Source organism: Cuculus canorus, chromosome 24 (genome assembly GCF_017976375.1).
Source record: "Cuculus canorus isolate bCucCan1 chromosome 24, bCucCan1.pri, whole genome shotgun sequence".
Classification (NCBI taxonomy): domain Eukaryota; kingdom Metazoa; phylum Chordata; class Aves; order Cuculiformes; family Cuculidae; genus Cuculus; species Cuculus canorus.
The window spans coordinates 965,593-987,493 of NC_071424.1; the positions used below are offsets into that span (position 1 = coordinate 965,593).

The 21,901-nt window shown below is 50.5% G+C and overlaps 1 protein-coding gene across 15 annotated transcripts in view; it reads right to left on the reverse strand.

Moving 5' to 3' along the window:
- SLC45A3 (solute carrier family 45 member 3) overlaps positions 1-21,901 on the reverse strand; it is a 46,020-nt gene that overhangs the window by 20,956 nt on the left and 3,163 nt on the right. For 3 of the 15 annotated variants that reach the window (XM_054087614.1, XM_054087615.1, XM_054087617.1), the window contains 5 exons: positions 20,215-20,382; positions 19,282-19,429; positions 18,891-19,026; positions 18,173-18,432; positions 11,240-11,339 (listed from right to left, as the gene is read on the reverse strand). The gene's annotated coding sequence lies outside the window, so the exon portion shown is untranslated. Of the gene's footprint in view, positions 1-3,700; positions 3,722-11,239; positions 11,340-11,439; positions 11,768-13,387; positions 13,620-18,172; positions 18,433-18,890; positions 19,027-19,217; positions 19,430-20,214; positions 20,383-20,910; positions 20,988-21,901 lie in introns of those variants that run through there. The other 12 variants (XM_054087618.1, XM_054087616.1, XM_054087620.1 and 9 more) reach the window with 9 other exon arrangements.

The following is a 21,901-nucleotide window of genomic DNA, read 5'->3' on the forward strand; positions in this document are numbered from 1 at the left end:
TGGGCTTTGAGGTCCCTTCCAACCCAAACCATTCTACGATTCTATAAGCCTCACACACTCCTGAACACACCCAAAGTAACCAAAGCAGGAGCATTTTCAGCCTCCACTCTCAGGAGCTTCACTCCCTCTGGTCAGCTTTTCCTGAGTCGGCATCAGGTCTGCTATAAACAACTCAAGACTTCCAGACAAGGTTGGCTGGCTCTTCATCAGAGAGCTTTGTTTTGCTACTGCCTGCCCCAAGATCTTGCTTTTATTCACGTGGGGATCCTCTGTTTTTGGAACGGGAGGGGAAATGAGAGATGATCTGGTTCTGCTTTTTACTTGAGCTCACTTTTGGTATTTAAATACCGTGCCCATCACCCTGGCATTTGCTCTGAGTCAGTCTCTCCCCTGCCCCCTCTTCTTTTTTGTTATTATTTTTAGCAGAAGAATAAAAATGTAAATTGAACTGGAAAGGGGAAAAAATAAGCCCCTTCCAGGTGCCCCCCTCCTCCGCGGTGTGGTAACGGGCACAGATTATATCCGGCACCACATGACCAGGGCCCGTATTTATATGTCAGAGTGTAAAACCCACCCTGCTGAGCCGCCTTTTCTCTGCCTGAGGCTGGGGGCTTCTGCGAGGCGTCTCCTCCAACAGCCCCACAAAGGGGATTAAGGAGAGCCCCTCAGAGTAATCCATCAAATTATCCCTTGTTGGCGTTGCTGTCCTCTTCAGAGGGAGAGAAAAGAAATAAAAATAAGAAAGAGCCCTCCAAAAGCTTTTAAAGGCACTGAAATTACACTCGAGCCTGCAACACTCCACCCAGCTGCTGGAGCCCCAGAGCACAATGGGCCGGCTGTAAAGGGAATACGGGGAAGTGAGGAAAAAGAGGTGGACGCTGTTAAAAAGGGCAGCAGCCTCCCCACGGCTGGAACTCCAACGTGTGGCTCAGACCCACCCCGCACCCGTGTCCGATAACACCGGGCTGCACCTCCTAGGTGCCCACACCTAGGGTGCCTACACCGGCAGGGAAAAGCCAAAGGCCACTCACCAGCACTCCATGAATGTCTACTCAGACAATGAACCTGATTTCCTCTACCGTGGCTACCTAAATAAACCAACTGCATTCATGGCTGCCCCATCCCTGGAGGGGTTCCAGGCCAGGTTGGATGGGGCTTGGAGCCCCTGATCCAGTGGGAGGTGTCCCTGCCCACGACAGGGGCTTTGGAACTGGATGGGCTTTAAGGTCCCTTCCAAACCATTCCATGATTCTATGTGACTTTTGTGCTGGCCATCACCACCCTATTTCAAGGTGTGAAGTCCTCTGTCCACCAGCTCTGCACAGGGGATTTCAGAGCTTTGCATTACTGTAATCCTTCTTAGGGAGAAATGATCACCAGGAGTGAAACAGGGAAAGAGGACAGTAAAGCACTTACCCCAAACTAGAACTGGCAAAGAGAAGAGCACACTAGTTCTGGTGGTAAGCCCAAAACACATGGATGTCCTCCTGCGTGCTGCACAGGTCACCTTAGCACTGAGAACAGTGACACGCAGCCTCTCATCACTGATGCTGAGAGGAGAATAATTTCCCCATCTGTTCCAAAAAAAGAGATGGGAAGGCGGAAACCTTCCCTGCTTTACTGTGTCCGATTGGCAATGCCTCTTCAAAGAAAGAGGCTGGGAAAATGGGAACCGAAATCAGAACTTCTTGTTTCCAACCAAAGCACAAACTCTGCACAGCGGCACATCTGACTCCTCAGGAACCTGATGCCTTCCGTACTCCGCCTTCTCCTGCCTCCGGCACGCTGTGGCTCCAAGGCAACTCTAGGACTTTGGTCCCATGATAGAACTTCATCATTTTGGGCTTTATATGGAAAGCTGTGACAGTCATGGGGCCATCTGAGTCTCAGGACCAGCCTCGGGCCGGGGAGAGGACAGTTCTGATGCACTGGCAGAACCCGGGCAAAGGCAACGGCTGGCACTGACGCATGAGACTGCAAATCCACACCATCAACCACGGATCCAAACTGCCGAGCCCTGGCCAGGAGAGCTGGAGGGGTGTTCGTTAGCCCTAACAGCATCCCAACAGGCGGCTTATAAAGTGAGGGGTCTGACAAATGGAACCACCCAACACTGCAATCTGCCTGCTGCCCTGTTTGCCAAGGAGAGAGGGAGGGGAGCAACCAGCTCTGACTGTAGTCCTCGGAGAGCAACAAGCATGGACTTATCCAGTCCCTTTTCTTACAGTTTTGGGAGCGTGACCTCGTGCTCTTCCTCAAAGGCTAGACTTTGAATCCTAGACACACACAGCACTAATGGGCTGTTTTGTAAGCACATGGTAGTTAGTCCATTTTTTCATGGTAATTTTCTGGTCTGCAATTCCAGTTATTTGTGTCCCTGCCAGAGAAGTTTGATGCTAACATATCTCTCAGCGAGCCCTTTGACCTCTGCTGGCAGGTTGGTGGGTTTCTCCCTCTCTGCTTTCTGTCTTTAAAATGAGGTCATGCCTTTGAACGAGACAAAGAGCCTTTGCAGCGTGAGGAATTGCCCCAAGACAGCTGTGAGTGCAGAACCCCCATCAGTCACACCAGCCCCAGAGCGCATGAGAGGCAGGCGAGCTGGGCAGAGCCCACAGCTCTCCTGGGAACGGCTGGGTTTTACCCCCCTGCTCCGAAAAGAGATCGCACGACTGCTTGTATGGGAGCCAGTGCGAGAACGGAGGTGGAACAGGCAGCCACCCGTGGTGGAAGCATTCAAAGTGGGAGGGAATAAAGCAAAACTCTCCAAACAGTTTGGACTGGGAGCAGCTGCAAGGTATCACCACCCCCACCGCCTGCCCCTCTGGTGAGTGCCCATTTCCCTGCTTGCTGGCTCTCCAGCCATCAGTGTTCCCAGTCCACCCTCTGGGCTTCAGCAGCCAGGGAAGGTGGGGTTTAAGGTCGGATTTGATGATCTTAAGGGTCTTTTCCAACCCAAATGATCCTATGACTCTGTTTCCACCAGCCCGGCAGCAATGCCCCTTCTGCCCCTCCAGCAACGGGGCAGCACCCTCTGCCAAAGCGACTGGCAAAGAGCACGTGAGCAGGGAATAACAGGATTTCTCTTGGGTGCATTAAGATTAAAGACCATGGATGAGAGCCCTGAGATCCTTCTTCTAAGAATAGCATTTTATGTGCCCGAGGTTGCAAAACCCACACGAGCTCTGACTTCTGCCTGCATCACATAGACTTCTGGGTGTTAATGAGGGCTGCGTGTTAATGAGAGCCCTCATATCATTGGTGGTGCGGAGGAAGTCTTCTCCTTATCATGGAGAGCAGTCATGAGGCCTGGGTTTAAAAATAGAGATTCTACAATTCTACTTCTGCCCGACACTCTCTGGATAATTGCAGAGATAAGGAGAAATCAGGTTTTATTTTTTAAGACAGATAAGTTTTACTGGAAGATCTTGATGAGAAACTTAAGATTCTCCATCCTCATTATCAGTGTCACATGTTATGGGCTCCGAACACCCAGGGGTTTAACGTTAAGCTATAGCCACTGTCACAGAAGCACAGAGTATCTGGAAAGAGAGCTTTCCATCTTTGAAAAGAATCATTTAGGTTGGAAAAGACCTCTAAGATCATCCAGTCCTACTGCCAGCCCAACACCCTTATTTCAACAGGAGGTGAATGGAGCAAGGAATTTTACCACCCCCCTCCATCCTCACCCTTCTCTCCTTACCAGCAGGAACCTGACTTCTGTTTCGAGCCCTGGAAAGAATATCAGTCCTAAATTATTAGCTTTTTAGCAATTAAGTGTGGAGATCAAGTTCAAAGCTGCCGGGATTTTGCAGAGCAAGGGTGGTTCTTGTTGCAGATGGTTAGTTTCTTGCTCTGATACGGAGCACAGGCTGCATCGATCAAGAAGGACAGGCAGGAAAGGGCTCCGAGCACTGAAGACACTCAGTGCCTGCTGAAAAAGACTGCTATAAAGGCAGACGATAAAAGGAAGCTTGCGCATTTCAGACTCCAAGTAAAGGCAGGATTTTTCTCTCCATGCCGAGCTCTCTCTTGCCCGTATTTACTGGAGTAAAGTTCAGGGAACTATAAACGAAGCAGAAAGACCTCTGCTATTCCCACAACATGCTCTGGGCTGCCTTGGGCAAAGGGCCAGGGCACCTCGGGCAGGCAAAGCGCTGGCTTTGCCCAGTAAGAGCTGGGAAACTGCTTATCACCATCCTGGGCCGTTCTGGCCGTGCATCAGCATGTGCTGACTGGCCTCGGCTGCAGCTTTCTGCGAGCAGAGGGGAAAGCGAGCATTCCCAGCTCTTACCCAAAAGGCTTCCACGTTGCTATCAACGCTGGCCACAGACAGTGATGAATGGGAGGATCTGGGGGCAGCACAAATGTAGACTGTGTTCACAGAAATCAAAGATGAAAGAGCCCCTGTTGAATCATCTTCCCCGGGGCTGCTGTAGGGCTGCTCCCAACACCACATTCTCCAGTGATTTGTCCGGTCTGGATGGATAGATCTCAAGCACTGAGGTTGCAAGAATTTCCCCTGAAACATTATCCACGGGCACAGAGATTTAATAGCTGCAAAGTGTCCTTCCTTCCTTCCTTCTCTCCCTCCACTTACCCGCTGTGTAATTCCTATGCTCTTCTTTTTATACGCATGGGCAGATTCCTCTCCAGGCTCCATCCAGCCACTCTCCTAAACCTCGCTTCAGTCAATTCCCATGAAAAGCCACCTTCCAGGCCCATTAATTGCTCAGTCAGCTTTGGCCGTAGCACAGCAGCCTTTTGTTCCAGCGCGGCTCCAGCTGCTCCCACCGCCCCTCGCGCACAGGAGTCGTTTGTCACAAACATTCTCAAACGCACCTCTGGAGTCCAACAGCAACAGAGCCACACAAAGCCCTCCCCTGTCACGCCAAGAAGTAGTACCTGGTACCACAGACGGCTGTGTTCCAAAGCCACCATCATCTCATTGTCCCTTTGGGCTTCTTCCCTTTGTATTTATGACCTACAAGGAAGCTCTCTGTGACCAGAACGATCCTTTATTCTGCTTGCACAGCTCTAAGCAAAGGGAGAATTTTTTCCAGAATCCAGACCAAGGTAGCACAGGGACAACCAGGCCACCACACGGGGAGGGAGAGCGCTCACAGACGACACTCAGCAGCGTCAGCTCACGTCTTGAGGATCACCAAAGTGCTTTGGATACCGACTCCCTAAACAGAGGATTCCAAGAGAATCATAGAATCGTTAAGGAAGGAGAAGAACTCTAAGCTCATCTAGACCAACTGTCAGCTCAACCCCACCATGCTGACTAAACCATGTCCTAAAGTGCCACGGCCACACGGCTTTTGAACCCCTCCAGGGATGGAGACTCCACCACTCCCCTGTGTGGCCTTTGCCAATGTTTCTCTAATCTTCTGGTAAATAAAGGTTTTTCAATGTCCAATCTAGACCTCCCCTGGTGCAACTTGAGGCCATTTCCTCTCATCTTGGGCAGCCCCGGACAGAGGGTAAAGAGCAGCATAACACTGTGAAGCAAAGGCAGATGTTTCTCCAGAGGCAGAACACAGCCTAATATTTCCAGACAGAGCATTGCTGGTGAAAGAAGTATAAAATCACCAGCAGGGAACTCACACACACAAGTTCCAGAATCTTATGGTCTTTGTGCAGAAAGGACAGAGCAGAAGGACACTCACATACACTCCAAACCCAACTGAAGAGTCAATTCTGCCCAACGTGCCTCAATTAGAAGCAGGCACCTGGGAGGAGACGGCAGAATAGGGATAGATTTGATGTTTGACCATCACCTCAGTTTCTTTAATGAAGCAGCCCAGATCCCAGCAGGACTCACTCCTAATAATTGGCAAAGAAAGTGTGATCCATGGATTCTATTTTGTGCACCATTTCACCAAAGCCTTGACCCATAAATCAAAAGCAAGATTTAGATGTTATCCACAACTATGTACACATCATTCCTGAACTTGGCTCTGCTGTGCTCTGCCAAAACATTAATGTCTTCTGAGTGCTGACAACTTGCATGGATTTGAGTCACTGCACTCATTATATTTGCACTCTTCTTGAAGCCCGAGCTCCTGCAGACAAACCACCATGGAGAACCTCAGCTTCCAACAAAGTGAGGGTGGAAAAAAATCAGCTCCCTTTACTGAAGAGAAAAACCTTAGACCTCACAAACCGAATCCAGCGCCTGCCACAGGTTTAAGTTTCTTGTTTCAGAATAACCTCTCATACGAGGACAGGCTGGGAGAGTTGGGGTTGTTCAGCCTGGAGAAGAGAAGGCTCCCGGGAGACCTTAGAGCAGCTTCCAGTGCTGAAAGGGGCTCCAGGAAAGCTGGGGAGGGGCTCTGGATCAGGGAGTGCAGGGACAGGGTAAAGGGGAACGGTTTTGAGCTAAAAGAGGGGAGATTGAGATGAGATCTTAGGAAGAAATGTTTTGCTGTTCAGGTGGGGAGGCCCTGGCCCAGGGTGCCCAGAGCAGTGGTGCTGCCCCATCCCTGGAGGGGTTCCAGGCCAGGTTGGATGGGGCTTGGAGCCCCTGATCCAGTGGGAGGTGTCCCTGCCCATGGCAGGGGTGGCACTGGATGGGCTTTGAGGTCCCTTCCGACCCAAACCATTCCGTGGTTCTATGATTCTGCCAGAGGTTGCCCTTAATCCTTCTGAGTATTCAAAACATGGCAATTATGAGAATTCATCTGCGAGTCACCAGAAATTGGTTCTTTCTGAAATCAGAGCTGATTTCAGGTGTCACCCAAACAAGGCTCCCTGGAGGCAGGACAGGGACAGGCTTAGAGACGGGGGATAGCAGCAGCTCCTTCTCACACACATACAGTGACATGGAGAAAGAAAAGCCATTCAGAGCCGAGCACCTGCTTATTGCTGTGTGTGTTCCAGCCACCCTCCAGCACCGAGACAAAGAAGCCATTCGGACCACATTCCTACATTACATTTCTTATTTAGCCAGACAATATTCCCGGGGTCTGTTTCTCCTCTTACACAGGCTGGCAAGATGTTAAACAAATATTTTGGAACTGCGAGAGGAACTGACATTTTAGGATATGAAAACAGGGAGGAAGGGCACAAATTTGAGGACCTCCAAGGAACAGCATGCGTACAAATAATAATAAAATGGTGACTTTACAGTTCCACTTGGTTATGTTTTGTGAACAAGCAACTCGATAGCTCAGTTGGTGGACACATCAACAGCTTTCTGCAGCTCTTGTGCAAGACCAGACTCGATTTCTTACAGCAGTGAAGAGCAACAGCAGCACAAGAAATAGGTTTCAAGGGCTACATGGATTCAATACGGTGTTAGTCTTAGAGACAAACGGGGTCTGACTGAGCAAGTACTGGGACACAGAACTGCAAGAATAATCATAGAATGGTTTGGGCTGGAAGGGACCTTGAAGTTCATCCAGTTTCAATTCCTTCCATGGGCAGGGACACCTCCCACGGGCTCAGGGGGTCCAAGCCCCATCCAACCTGGCCTGGAACCCCTCCAGGGATGGGGCAGCCACCACTGCTTTGGGCAACCTGGGCCAGGGCCTCCCCACCCTCACAGCAAAACGTTTCAGCCTAAGATCTCATCTCATTCATCTCCCCTCTTTCACCTGAAAACCGTTCCCCCTTGTCCTTCTCCTGCACTCCCTGATGCAGAGCCTCTCCACAGCTTTCCTGGAGCCTCTTTCCCTACTGGAAGCTGCTCTAAGTTCTCCTTTACCCCTCTGGTCCTTTTGCTCCTTCTTCTTCATTGCCTTGAATCCATCACAAACCTCCAGAACTTTCACCCAATGGGTCAAGTGTCTTGCTTTGATGTTGCTGTAGCTGAGATAAGGAGACAGCAACAACACATCAAAGAAAACTCAAAACAGTCAACTACCAAAACAAGACACTCCTTGGCTGAACTGCTCCAACATACAGAAAGGTGGAGGATAAACACAAGCAAGCGTTACTCACACCACTTACAGCTCGCCTGAAAAGCTCTACAATCCCACTGTGACAAGAGTGGCACAGACCTCAGAAGAGACTGAAGTCAGGGGAGTGCATCAGTATATCCATTGCTGTGATTCAAATATGCTTCCCAGTCCCCATCCCTGGTGGATGCGGCACTTAAGGACACGGTTTAGTGGTGGAGCTGGCAGTGCTGGGTTTACAGTTGGACTCAATGATCTTAAAGGTCTTTTCCAATCTAAACAATTCTGAGAACATAGAGCCATCGAGAAAAAGAGACCATCCGCAACTTACTTTGTAATCCCTCTTATGTGTTTTTTTTCTTGCCATTTAAGCCAGTTCCTAGCACTGCTCTAGCTTGGAACCAGACCTGGCAGACTAATAGGCTTGAATCAAACCAACCACGAGTAGCGTCCAGGGAAGAACACACAAACCCAGCAGCGTTCTGAAGTTCTCTGCAGCTCTCTGAGAAAGGGAGCAGCCAGGAAACTGCCAAAGGCACAACTTCTCAGGCTGTCTCTTGTCGGTGTGAAACTATGGAAGCCAGAGATTGAGACTAACAAACTAGTGGACTAGAAACATCACAGATAAACACTACTTTTAGAGAGTATCAATGTTTGTCTTCCTTTGCTTTTGTACATTCCTCAGAAGTCATTTGCAAACCCTCAGAGCTTCTTGTGGATCCAACAAAAAAGGCTCTGGGTTAAGAGTTTCAGAGTGATGCAGGCTAATATTTCCAAAGAGGAGACACGCAACGAGACTCACGCAGTCATGTTCCAAGAGCAGGTTTTGACCTGTCACTTCAGCATAAAATGGATTTGATGCTTTTTTTGGTCCATGCTTTGAACAAAGCTTCTAGCAGCAGCTTTATCACAAAACCGGGCCGCTCAGGTTATTTTTTGTTACCTTTAAGAGCCTGCACTCAAAGCCATCAAGGGTCCAGCCATCACCCTGAACTCCATACGGAGGCTTCAGTCAAGGAGCAGAGATGAGTAACGCAGGGGGGAGAAACAAAACGAGCCCCCGCCTCCCCGACATTACCGCTCGAGTGTTCCAATGGAATAAACAATTTGGGGAAAAGGCTAGCAAGAGTTTACCCTAGACATCTGTATCCTTTGGGAACTCTGGCAGACCAAAGGCTCTATTTTTCAACTCAGCAATGAGCCCAGTGATTTCAGCTTCTCGCACTATGGATATAGCATTTCTTATTGCCAACAGAAATGGACTGTGCCCTTTCAAAAAGATGCTGCTGCTGGAGTTTGTCTGGACTATAGTATCCAAGAACATAGCTATTACTGCATAGCATCTAAAATAGTATATACCTACTACGGGTGATGATACACTCAGTCTGCAGGACTACTGCTGCACTCACAGTTAATGCTACCGTTATCATAGAATAGATTGAGTTGGAAGGGGCCTTAAAGATCACTCAGTCCCACCCCCTGCCATGGGCAGGGACACCTCCCACTGGATCAGAGGCTCCAAGCCCCATCCAACCTGGCCTGGAACCCCTCCAGGGATGGGACAGCCACAACTTTCCTGGGCAACCTGGGCCAGGGCCTCACCACTCTCATCATGAAGAAATTCTTCCTTATGTCTAGTCTAAATCTGCCCCTCTCCACTTTATACCTGTTCCCCCTCGTCCTATCACCACAAGCATTTGTAAACAGTCCCTCTCCAGCTTCCATCTATGTCCCCTTCAGGTACTGGGAGCTGCTCTAAGGTCTCCTCGGAGCCTTCTCTTCTCCAGGCTGAACAACCCCAGCTCTCCAGGCAGCTTCTACAAAAAGCCATGTGCCTCGAGCCTTGCAACAACAACTCACAATTGGGAAACACCTTGAGGCTCAGGTATTTTAACTGGAGCCTCTTCAAGAAGGGAAGACACTGTCACCGATGACACCGCACAGGCTACGTCCGCAACCAACCGCACAGGAATACACTCACAGCAGAGAGCGCGAGGAAAATCTCCCTACAAGGAGAAGTCTCCTACTAAATCCCAAGATTGGTTTATGCCCTGAAACATAGGGATTTATATCCCTTGTAAAGCTCTCATTTAATTTGCTATTAATTCTGGAGATTCTTGTTATCCATATCAAATTTCTAATCCTTTTTGCAAATCCCATAAGCCAAGCATTCTCTGCTTCCACGATGTTTTGTTGTAATAAGTTCCAGAGTTTTGAGGCACTGCCTGGAATCCAAGCATGGGGCTGGGAATCTGGCATTCCTGGCTCCGCCAGCACAGCCACTCCCTGTGAGTGGCAGGGTAGCAGCTACGGATGATGCAAATCCAGGTAGCATCACACATTTAAAAAGAAAGAAGGAAGAAAGAAGGAAAGAAAATTCCAAGTAGGGTGAACAAGAGAAAGCATTTAAAGGCTGGTACATGTTTTTCAGGAGTGCCTGCATGACTTCAATGCCCAAGTCATTTGGGTGCTTTTGAAGTTCTTACTCATGTTCTATTTCTATAAATTTCTCGTTACTCACACGTTACACACACAAACCCTCCTCTCTTGAACGCACATCTAGAACTAGAACAGCGCCAGCATGGGCTATGGTTTGAGCCTGGCCACTTTCTCTGTCCTGCTAACGAGTCTGACACATCTCAATGAGGACCAGGAAAGCTGTTCCTGATACCTTACCTTCCCAATTTTATTTTTCTTTAAACAGAAGCATGAAAATCATAGAATCATAGAATGCTTTGGGTTGGAAGGGGCCCAAAGCCCATCCAGTCCCACCCTCTGCCATGGGCAGGGACACCTCCCACTGGATCAGGGGCTCCAAGCCCCATCCAACCTGGCCTGGAACCCCTCCAGGGATGGGGCAGCACCCACTGCTCTGGGCACCCTGGGCCAGGGCCTCCCCACCCTCATTGTGAAGAAATTCCTCCTTATGTCCAGTCTAACTCTGCCCCTCTCCACTTTATACCCATTGCCCCTCGTCCTACCCCTAAAGCCTCTTGAACAGCCCCTCCCCAGCGTCTCCCCAAGCCTGCCCGTCATCGGCATAAAAGCATCAGTTTATTCTACTGTTCATCACAGGAAGACAAATCAGTCTTTTACTTTGTGTTTACCATAAACAACCAAGGCATTTCATCACCAAAGCCAAAGTCAGCCATGCATGGAATATCCACGTTACCATTTAGGTACCACTTTTAAGACTAAATCCTCCTCAAAGGCAGAGTGAGGTTAACCTGGCGAACCCGAGCAGAGCCTACAAGGAGGTGCAAAGGCTCAACTCCCTCCACAAGGAAAGCGCAAGGAAGCCACGCACCGGCCCCCTCGGATTCTAAGGATTCACTGACCTGTCCCCAGGGTTCCTCCAAGTCCACGGTCACGCGAAGCTCCTTCAACTCGTTTCCCGTCCAATAAACTTCAAGACGCGCTCGGTCGCAGCAGATGTCTCTGTTAACAACGAAAAGGACGGCTTCATTCCTGCCCTATCCCGCATCCCGAGGGCTCCGGGAGCCCCGAGGAGGTGCATCTCCCTCTTTTCCAGCCCCACCTGCGCAGCCACCCTCGCTCCGCTTCCCGATGCTCCGCGTTTCGCTGTTTTCCCACGGCCAAACCGGATCGCCGGGAGCATCGGCGGCAGCGGGGATGCAGCCGCAGCCCCCGCGCCCGGGCACAGCCGGCTTCCCGGCGGAGCAGCGCTCTCCCCGGGGCTGGAGTCGCTGCCCGAGCCCTGCCGAGCCCGCCGGGGCCCCTTTCCCGAGGGCTGGTGAAGCGGGAGCTGCTCCCGGGGCGGCAGCCGCATCCCCGCCCGCAGCGGCGCCCGCGGCGCTCCGAGGGCTCCGCCGCCTCCGCCGCGGCTCCGGCGGGCAGGATCGGCCCCGCAGGGAGCATGCGCTGCCACGGGCCGAGCCGAGGGCTGGCAGCCCCCCCTGCCGGGGCGGGCAGCCCCCAGACCCGAGCCCCGAGCTCCCTCTTGCCTCTTTCTGCTCCCCCGAGATCCCTCCTCCCGAGCCCCCGGAGCTGGGCTGCCCCGGTGGGGATTGCAGCCCCTCTCCCCCCTTTCCCCCTCTCCCCCTTTTCCCTTCCCCCCTCCTCCTTCCCCTCTCCCTTCCCCTTTTCCCTCTCCTCCTTTCCCCCTCTCCCCTCTCCCCTTTTCCTCTCCCCTTTTTCCCTCTTCCCCTTTCCCCTCTCCCCCAAACCCCCTCATACCTCTATTTTCTCCCCCTTCTCCCCCTCTTCCCTCTCCCCGAGCCCCCAGAGCTGCTGGGGATTGCAGCCCCTCTCCCCCTTTTCCCTCTCCTCTGAGCCCCCAGAGCTGGGCTGCCCCGCCAGGGATTGCAGCCCCCCTCCCCCTCTTCCCTTTCCCCTCAATCCCAAGCCCTGGGATCGGGGCTGCCCTGTCCAGGATTGCAGCCCCTCTCCCCTTCTCTCCCTTCCCCTCCTCTCCCTCCAAGCCCCTCTCCTCCAAGTCCTCTCTCCCTCTGAATCCCTCTCCCTTCTCCCCTCTCCCACTGAGTCTCGCAGCCTCCGAGCCCCTCTCCTCCGAATCCCTCTCCCCTTCTCCCGTGTCCCTGAGCCCCCAGATGGGTGCTGCACCCACACTGCCTGCACCCACTCCTCAGTGCCACAACCATCTGCCCCTCAGCCCCGGGGTTCGCTCATTCAGAGTTAAAAAGCCCCGCTTTCTTTATTTCCTCCCTTCTTTCCGCTCGAGCATTCCCCACAGCATGAATAGTTGCTTGTTTTGTTTGGGTTTACTAATCTATTCATTACTTGTAATTGCTTGGATTGTATGCAAATGGATTCCGTGCTCTGGGAAGCTTGTGACCTGGCCCCTGGACATTATTCATGGTAAATGACTGCTTAAAATCACATGGCGTGTGTGTGCGTGCGAGGCAGAGAGAGAATTTATATGCTTATAGAGAGATGTAGGCGCTATATTGGTATCTAACTGGTCTCACAATAGCAGAACAGCCCCATGAGCTGAGGAAAACTGAATGCTCTTATTCATACATCCAGCCCTCGAGATGAGAACACGGAGAAGGAACAGCCGCCCTTAAACATCTGCATCAACAAATAGCGAGGGCTTGCGTGAACACTCGTGAGCAGAGGAGAGGAAAAGAGAGACAAGAATGCAGTTGACCAAACCAGCTGTTCTTAAATTAATGTTTGCAAATGCTTGGGCCAGTTCTTCAGCTGATGGGTCGTCAAAAGCCTGGTGCTAGTTTGTGCTATTTAAAGATCTCGCCTTCTGGTTTGTGATGGATTCATCCCACTTAGAAGTGGTTCAGAAGCATTATAAAGATCTAGTTATTTTTAATCTTCACAGGGTCCCTCCTCTGAGCAACTTTGTACCTCTCAAGGTCAAAAATCCCATTCCCACATCGCATTTCAGCTTGGATCAGCAGGATAGTCTTGTTTTTACCGGGAGCAGCTGTTCCCTCCCAGAGTTTGCTGAAACCCTCCTCCTCCATGGAAAAAAAAAAGAAGAGAAGCACCTGCATTTGTTGTCACTTGAACCGATGAGAACTCAGGCTGACGAGGAGAAATGACATGGCTGTTTCCTGCAAAAAGGTTTTTGGCACTGCAGACGCAGCTAGGAAATCATTAAAACACCCAACAACAACCTCTGAAGAGCTGGGCTATGACTTCAGTTGGTGAAGTGCCAGAGTCTGAATTAGGGTGGGGAGAACTGCCCCTGTTTTCTCGCCAGGGAGGTTCACAAGCAGCTAAATAGCTATTAGGGCTGCTTTTTTTTTTTTTTTTTCCTGTAGCACCGGAGCGTGTGACTCTCAGGAGGTGATTCCCAAATGCCAAGCTCGCAGTGAGCTGGCGGAGCTGGGCAGTGTGGGCTCAGCGGCCAGGCTAGAGCCGTGAACTTGAGTTTCCTATCCTATTCCTGGCTCTGACTCGCGTTATCCTGCGCCAGGTCTTAAAGAGAAAAGGCAGGCGGTGGTGGATGCTCTCAGATAGTCAGGGAGAAAGAAGAGGCTCTGCTCATTTCACCGCACACCGCAGGGCGCCGGCACTGTTTCAGCAGGCTGAGAGCTCTGCGAAGCTTTCCGAGTTGGAGAGCAAACCAGCAGGAACACAAGTGTTCTGGGAAGCAGCTGAAGGACCAGGGGCTGTTCAGGCTGGAGAAGAGGAGGCTGAGGGCCTCCCAGAAAGGAGGTTGTGGCGAGATGGGTGCTGGGCTCTTCTCCCAGCTGACAAATGATAGGATGAAATGGTCTCAAGTTGCACCAAGAGAGCTTTAGGTTAGATATTAGGAACGATTTCTTTACTGGAAGAATGGTGAAGCACTGGAAGAGCTTGCCCAGGGCAGTGGAGTCTCTCCAAGCAGGACCAGAAGACTCGGCATTTCCTGAGCTGCCTTATGTGTTCCTGTACCTCATCCACCAACTAGCCAGGAATTTCAAAGCACATTATCCATTTTCCTCTTGCAGGGCTCCATGCTGACATCTACAGAGGATCCCAGACCTGGTTCCTGGAAACCCTTTGGCAAGGGCCCCATGAGATCTTCTGTGGGATCAGCAACTCTGAATATTTAGAAGATATAACACGGCAATAAGAGCCTGATGTGGTTTATATACTGGTTTCAGTAGATCCAGTCCTGGGTTTATAAATGGAACTAATAATTTTGCTGAAGTGGGACTAGAAGGTTGAGAACATCAGAAGATTAAGCCTTTGTGGGAATCTGCAATCTAGATTAATTCATCAAAAGGAGGAAACAGAGTCAACTGCCATCTCAGCTGCTCATGCTCGATTAGATCGTAGCATAGATTTGCCCTGGTCTTATCTAAACCTCACCTACCTGATAAGCCAACAGTCCGAGACTGAAGGTCCCTTCCAACCAACCGTTCTGTGTTCTATTAAAACAAGGAGTCACAGAGCAGGAGAGTGTCTCAGCTTTACTCTGGGCACAGAGTGTGCTCAGACCTTTCTGCTGCAGCGACACAGAGGGAATTCACAATCTTGATCTCCTCTCCAGATCATAATCCTGCTGCACAGAGAGATTTCATGGATGCTCTGATTTACTCTGGAATCCACAACAGCCTCAGGTTGGCTAAAGGTAGCTTTAAGATGATTTTTTTATGCTTAATGACAGAAAGTGCAAGTCCTGAACTTGACTGCAGGCTGTCTGCTGACTCACGACACAAACCTTTACGCTCCCTGCAAGCCCAGAAAAGATTCCTGTCCTCAGCACCGCACCCAGGGAGGTTCGGAGTTACTGTTTACAGAGCACTCGGGTGGAAGGGTGTTAGAGAAACCCAACGTAGAAACATTCTCTGGTGGTTCTTGGTGCTGGTGCCTCCAGAACAAAGGTGGGAATTCTCCCTTTTCAAAGGATCTTTCCTGATAAACCAACAGTCTGAAACCTCTCATGGCAGTCAGGAATGGTACTGTCAGGAGATGGACTTTGTACAATTCTGTCTAATGCACCTTCAAAGAGAAAAAGCCAACAGAACAAACAAGAGCAGCACCCGGCTGCGCAGGCTGTTTGTGTTCGAGGTAGCCAGCGCAGGCGGCTGCACTTCAGGGCTTATCTCCTCTCTCTTTCTAAACAGGAAATGTATTTTTGTCTCAAGCATTTCAGGAGAAGCCACCGGGCTAAAACCGTCAGAATGTGGGGTGCCAAAAATGAGCATTTCAACTCCCTCACGAGCCCTGGGACACAGTGGATGGGTACCCAGAAAAGCAGGGGTATCTCTTCAAACCACCCAGAGAGGAACGTCCAGGGGCTTCGGGAGCTCAGCAGCGCTAGGAGGGGGGGTCCTCCAAGATACCAACTGGAGGAAGATCAAGGGATGGAAGCGGGGTACCAGGTGAGCTCTCATGAGTGCAAAAACCTGCCACGGTCAATAATGATTGAGGAGGGAGAATCTGGGGCAGGGAAACTGCTGAAATGGCATTTTCAATGGCAGTAGGAGTTCCTTGGGAAGGGCATTGCCTCTGGCTGGAGCAGCGCGGGGCAGTGAGGTGCCCACAACTGAAGACAGAAGAGCATCCCCTGCTCCCTCTCCAACAGCCAAAACCCCACAGGTTTGCTATCTCCTGGCTGAGCGCTGCCAGCCCCAAGCACCGGTGCAAACAGATGCTTTCATCTGCGTAGGATCACAGGGAGGACGTGGCATCAGCACTGTGCCAGCTTTGTACGATTTTTAGCTCCCTCAGTTTCACTTAAGTTTCCTGCTATTCAGTCTCAAAACATTTGCAGTCACGGATGCTGTGCGATGGACCTCGTTATTTCTGTTTAAAAGATCCATTTCCTCATCTTTTTGTAGTGAAGAGCTTTAAAACATGAGCGGCCATAAACTGCCAAAACCAGAAAGCAATTAATTTTCTTTTTTTTTAAATGAAACTCTTGGGACTTTAACAGTCTCATGGCTTTTGAGAGGCTGCAAAGCCTGTCTGCTATTCGAAGGGCTGGATTGGTGCGAGATTTCCTTGTCTGATAGGGAGACGGGGTCACCGTGTACCACTCACTGGGTTCCGAGGCCTTTGCAGCCAAGCAAACAAACTTGCTACCTCATCAAAATCCTTATTGATACTGGAACGGCTCCCACTGTTTGCCGCTTAGCAGGAACGTTACTGTCCCTGCAGGCGATGCAGAAGGAAAGCAGCTGTCCCTGAAACTCTGTGTATACCGGGTTTGAAATCTGGGCATATCTGCTATATTTACACAGTGCAGGACAAACATTTTAGTGTTCCCCCTGCTGTTTCCTGGGCTGCGTTCTTAACCTCTGCCTCTTCTCGCCAACCTCCTTTCCCCGTACACAGCATCACGCACGCCGTTGCCTTCCCTGCCTTTCGGGACGTAGCCAGAGTTTCGAGCTGCCCACCACGCACGCCGTGGTCGTGCCCTGCCGGGACACGGCAGAACCTGGCAAGGAGGGATGTCCTTGCTACGAAGGAGGTTAACAGCACCACAAAATCCAAACAGCTTCACTAAGGGGATGCCAGAGAGGAACTAAACAACGGCTCTGCTGAATCCTCTCCCCACTCTGCTGTCGCTTCACATTTTTATTCGCTGTCACCTCTGGTGTGCAGGTAAACCCCCAATTCCCCCTGCATACAAAGGAAGCACAGCTCTGGTTTGTCCCCTCCCTGACAGCAACCACGAACTCCAGGCACAGGCTCCAGCTCTCTGAACCTCTGGCTACTGTGAACTTTAATCCTCCGCATTGCACAGCCGTGTCCCCCCCGGCCACTGCCCACAGCCAGCTCCGACCCTCTGCACCCCAGGGACAGCCAGGCCCCGCTTGAGCCACTCTAACCGTAAGGATCACTTTGCATCATCTTATTCTACAACCCCCAGCACCTCTCTGATCCACTCTGCCTCTCTTCCCCCAGTCCATCACTTCTCCCCCACCTCAATCCTACAAATGAAGCGGGAAAGAATTCCCTGGCCAGTGCCTTCAGCAAGAGCCTGGCAAATGCCAGGTTAGGAGAGGTCCCACTGTCCCCTGACATAGCTCAAGCTTTCCTCACCAGAGCATTAGGGAGTTACTCGCATCCTGCCCACTTCCTTCCCACTCTTACCCCCAAGGGGGTAAATTTTATTTCACTGCAGCCCACAGTCACTTTGCCATGGGGCAAAGCAGAAAACTCTGGTGTTGGTTTACAATTTCCAGCTCAGGGCACAGGATTTGATAGTCTTCCTTGTGAAACAGCCTATATTTTGATTCAAATCTGTTCAGAGAAAGCTGCCTATGGATCGAGCTCATGCCCAGCCTGCACATTTGGTACCTGCAACTTCGTCTCCGCCCTGCCGCCCTTTAGTCCTGCTAAGCTAGAGACAAAGCAATGGATTTCTTTCTGGTTCGGGTGCCAAGGAAACTGTCAGCTCCCATTCAGTCTCCAAGCTGTTCCTTGCAAGGCGTTTGCTCAGCCACTTGCAAATGATGCACCCAATGAGCCATCCAGCCGATTTCCCAGGCCAGCTTCAGAGCGGCGCGCTGGCCACGGGCCCCTGGGCCAGGAGGTAAGGAACAGAGGAAACCGGGGGCCCTGGTATGCAAGAGGCTGGTGACCTTGACTGAACTATAACTTACTAATACCAGTCCCTCTTGAACAAGGGCAACTAGATGAAAAAGCAGGTCTCGCTGTTTGTTCCAGTTGGAAGCCATCTCATCTCTTTAATAAAAAGCTACTTATTTGAAAAAGCACAAAAAAAGTCGCAGTTCCTTGAATAAAGCAGGGCTTGAACAATGGGAATTGCCTTCTTTGATTGTAAAGCCAGACCCCTTCTCCCAGCAGTATCTAATGCCACAGCACATTACCTAATGCCAATGTCACACTGGAGGTGTCCCAACTCTCGTCCTGACTTGTGCCTTCGGTTTTTCTGCCCCACTTCATTTTTTTCTTCCCATCCCTGCTTCTCTCACACAGCCACAACTCCTCCAGTCGATGTCCTTCACTTCTGCACCAGCGAGTCCCGCTGCTGTGTGACAGCTCTCAGCTTTGCTGAGAGTTTAGTTGAAGAACTTGGAGTCAGTTCCTTCAGAGGAATTCTCTGGCTCCAGCACAGACTTGCACACTCCTGCAGATCATAGAATCATGGAATGGTTTGGGTTGGAAAGGACCTCAATCCCCATCCAGTCTCACCCCCTCCATGGGCAGGGACACCTCCCACTGGATCAGGGGCTCCAAGCCCCATCCAACCTGGCCTGGAACCCCTCCAGGGATGGGGCAGCACCACTGCTCTGGGCAACCTGGGCCAGGGCCTCCCCACCCTCACAGGAGAACCTTTCTTCCTATGATCTTGTCCAAATCTCCCCTCTTTCAGCTGAAAGCCGTTCCCCTCATCCTCTCCCTGCCCTCCCTGATCCAAAGCCCCTCCCCAGCTTTCCTGGAGCCCCTTTCAGCACTGGAAGCTGCTCTAAGGTCTCCCAGGAGCCTTCTCTTCTCCAGGCTGAGCAACCCCAACTCTCCCAGCCTGGCCTGGTGCAGGAGGTGCTTCAGCCCTCACATCATCTTTATGGCCCCCTTTTACTGCACCTTTTACTGGTGAAGATCTCCACATTGTTGTGGGTGCTGCCTCAATGAAGAGATTTCCAGGGGTATTTGCCCAGCAGCAGTAAGAAAGAAGGCAGAGAAACGCCACAATTCTTCATTATTGGATGAACCAGGAAGCCTGAAACAGAAAATAATTATAAAATATCTATGGAAACCACCCTAGCCATATTTGCTGAAAAAGAATTTTCTTGTCAAACCAGTTGATCAAGAATAATTATCTACGAAACTTCACGAGATTAAAATTTCCCTTTTCTTGACCATTTTTTATCCAATTGATGGGCAGATATTTGCTTCAGGTAAACAACACACCCTGTTTATAGCATGCAGTACAAGTATTTCCCAGCATGTTTATTCTGAAATATTTGTATTGTACCGACGGGAAGTGATTGCAGAAGAAATCCACCCAAGCTGTGCTCCTCTCCAAAGCACTGGTTGGAAGCAGCTGTTAGATAAGCTGTATCTTTGCTGGATGATGAACCCTGAGATACAAGGGATGGCAAAGAATGAGGCCATAGACCCGTCTGCAAAGAAACACAAAAGTGATCCTGTAGGATTTAGAGAACCGTATAGAATCATATAATCATGAGAGATGGAAAAGACGTCTAAGCTCATCCAGTCTAATCATCAGCTCAACCTCACTGTGATGCCTCAACCATGTCCCAAAGTGCCACAGCCATGGTTTCTGAACCCCTCCAGGGATGGGGACTCCAGCCCTGCCCCGGGCAGCCTCTGCCAGGGCTTGATAACTCTTTCAGTAAAGAAATTGTTCCTAATATCCAATCTAAACCTTCCCTGGCACAACTGGAGGCTGTTTCCTCTCATCCCATCCCTTGCCGCTTGGGAGCAGAGCCCAGCACCCACCTCACCACAACCTCCAGGAGCTGCAGAAAGCAATGAGGTCTCCCCTCAGCCTCCTCTTCTCCAGACCAAACAGCCCCAGGTCCCCCAACTTCTCCCAGAACCCCTGGGCTCCAGACCCTTCCCAGCCCAAAACTGAACCCAGGATTCGAGGTGCAGCCTCACCAGCACCGAGCACAGGGGTCGATCCCTTCCCTGCTCCTGCTGGGACCCCATGGCTGATCCAAGCCAGGATGCTGGTGGCTTTCTTGGCCACCTGGGCCACTGCTGGCTCATGTTCAGCTGCTGTCACCCAGCACCCCCAGGTCCTTTTCCACTGGACAAACCTTGATTCTACTATTTAATTAATTTTTAAAAAGAAACAAATGTATCATCGAAGAAATAACAAAAGAGTTTTCCATTCAAATCTCATAATGACAGAAGAGGGCAAAAATGCCTAATTGCTTACTATCTCCCAGGTTTCTGGGTCTTCACAGGTCTTGCCCTTCTCTCCCTTTAATCTCTCTAAAAGCTCTTTTTCTTCTTGTTTCACACTTCTCTAGAATTTTGATTCCAGTGCCAGGAATCAGGAAGGAGGCATTCCGAAAACCAACCAGAATCGTCTCCTTGGCTTCTGCTGTTGCCAAACAAAATCAAAAACATCAATAATGAGTGTGCATTGATAACTTTGCGATTAATTCCCCTCCTGATCAGCCTCACTATCTTAAATCCTAGGGATGACTTTGACCTGAATGTTAAAAACCATACCCCGGTGAACCCTACCAGATATAATTACTGACAATTCTGTGTCACTCCCAGCCCTGGCAGCTCAGGACTCTTACTAAGGGGTCACTGGCATTCAACAAATCACTCGTTTAACAATGGGAGAATGGAAGAATTGCCCGGGGTCAAGACACACAACCATCACTGATGACTTCCCCCAGCAGTGGTCTTGATGGAGTTCCCCCTTTTCCATATGGTAGAGTGCTCAAATCTGATATAATGAACGCTGTCAGAATGGGATCAACTGCAGAAGATGATCTATTACCCGTCCTAATCCCCTTTTTCTACAGATCAGAGAAACCCCTTCTGAAGGGAAAATTTGCTCTTGCAGAAGCCTGCATGAGAGCTGGCAAAGATGAGCCAGCTTTGCCCCCCGAATTACCAGAGTTACTGAGCCCTCTCTGCAGCAGAGTGGCTCAAAGGGCCCCAGTGGATCGTTCACCGCTCCATCAGTTCAGCAGGAGGGGTTCCAGGCCAGGTTGGATGGGGCTTGGAGCCCCTGAGCCAGTGGGAGGTGGCCCTGCCCATGGCAGGGGGTGGGACTGGGTGGGCTTTGAGGTCTTTTCCAACCCAAACCATTCCATGATTCTATGATTCTCGCTTGTCTCTTCAGCCACAGCAAAAGGGCACGGTTGCGGGGGTCTGACATCAAGCCTGCTCCTCACTTAGATGGAGACGTTTCCCAAGAACACAAGGCATCAGTTTCAACTTGCTTTCTCTCTTTTTTTTTTTTTTTGTCAAGGTAACTTCAGATATATTCCAATGAGGAATGTGCTGTAATTAGCAGCAGGTCGAGTCCAAGTTTGTTATCCAGGCTCACTACATACCAGGACAAACTTCACCTTACCTCGAGATTTTAACCTGCTATGCAAGCAAAGCCCCCTGAAGAAGATGCAACACATGCCTGGAGATGGCATTTCCTACCCCTCAATTATTGTAGGTCCACGTCCTTCAGAGAAAAGCCTGGAGATCAAACTAAGTTTGGAGAAAAGTTGCAGTACCAGCAAGGAAAAGGAGGTGGTGGCGGCTTTATTTTGTTTTTAAAGGCTGTTATGCCAGCAGCTATTCTGCCAAGGCTGCCAGACAGACCAGGTTTACGTTAAAAGCTCGGTTATTTGTTTTGGTGTCAGCAACGCCTGCAAGCATTTAAAGTCTTGGGAATTTTTGTTTATTTTAATTACTACCATCAGATCAGTGTTCTACCATCAGATCAGAGAACCGGTCTCTTTCTTGTCGGGCTTGAACTAAAAGGACTGAATGGGCAAAGAGAATAATTCCCGGCTGCCTGCTTCCCACGCTGCACTCGTCGGGCACACTGAGCTCAGTTGCTTTCTTTCCAGGGACAGCCACGTAAAGTTATACCTGGAGAAGTG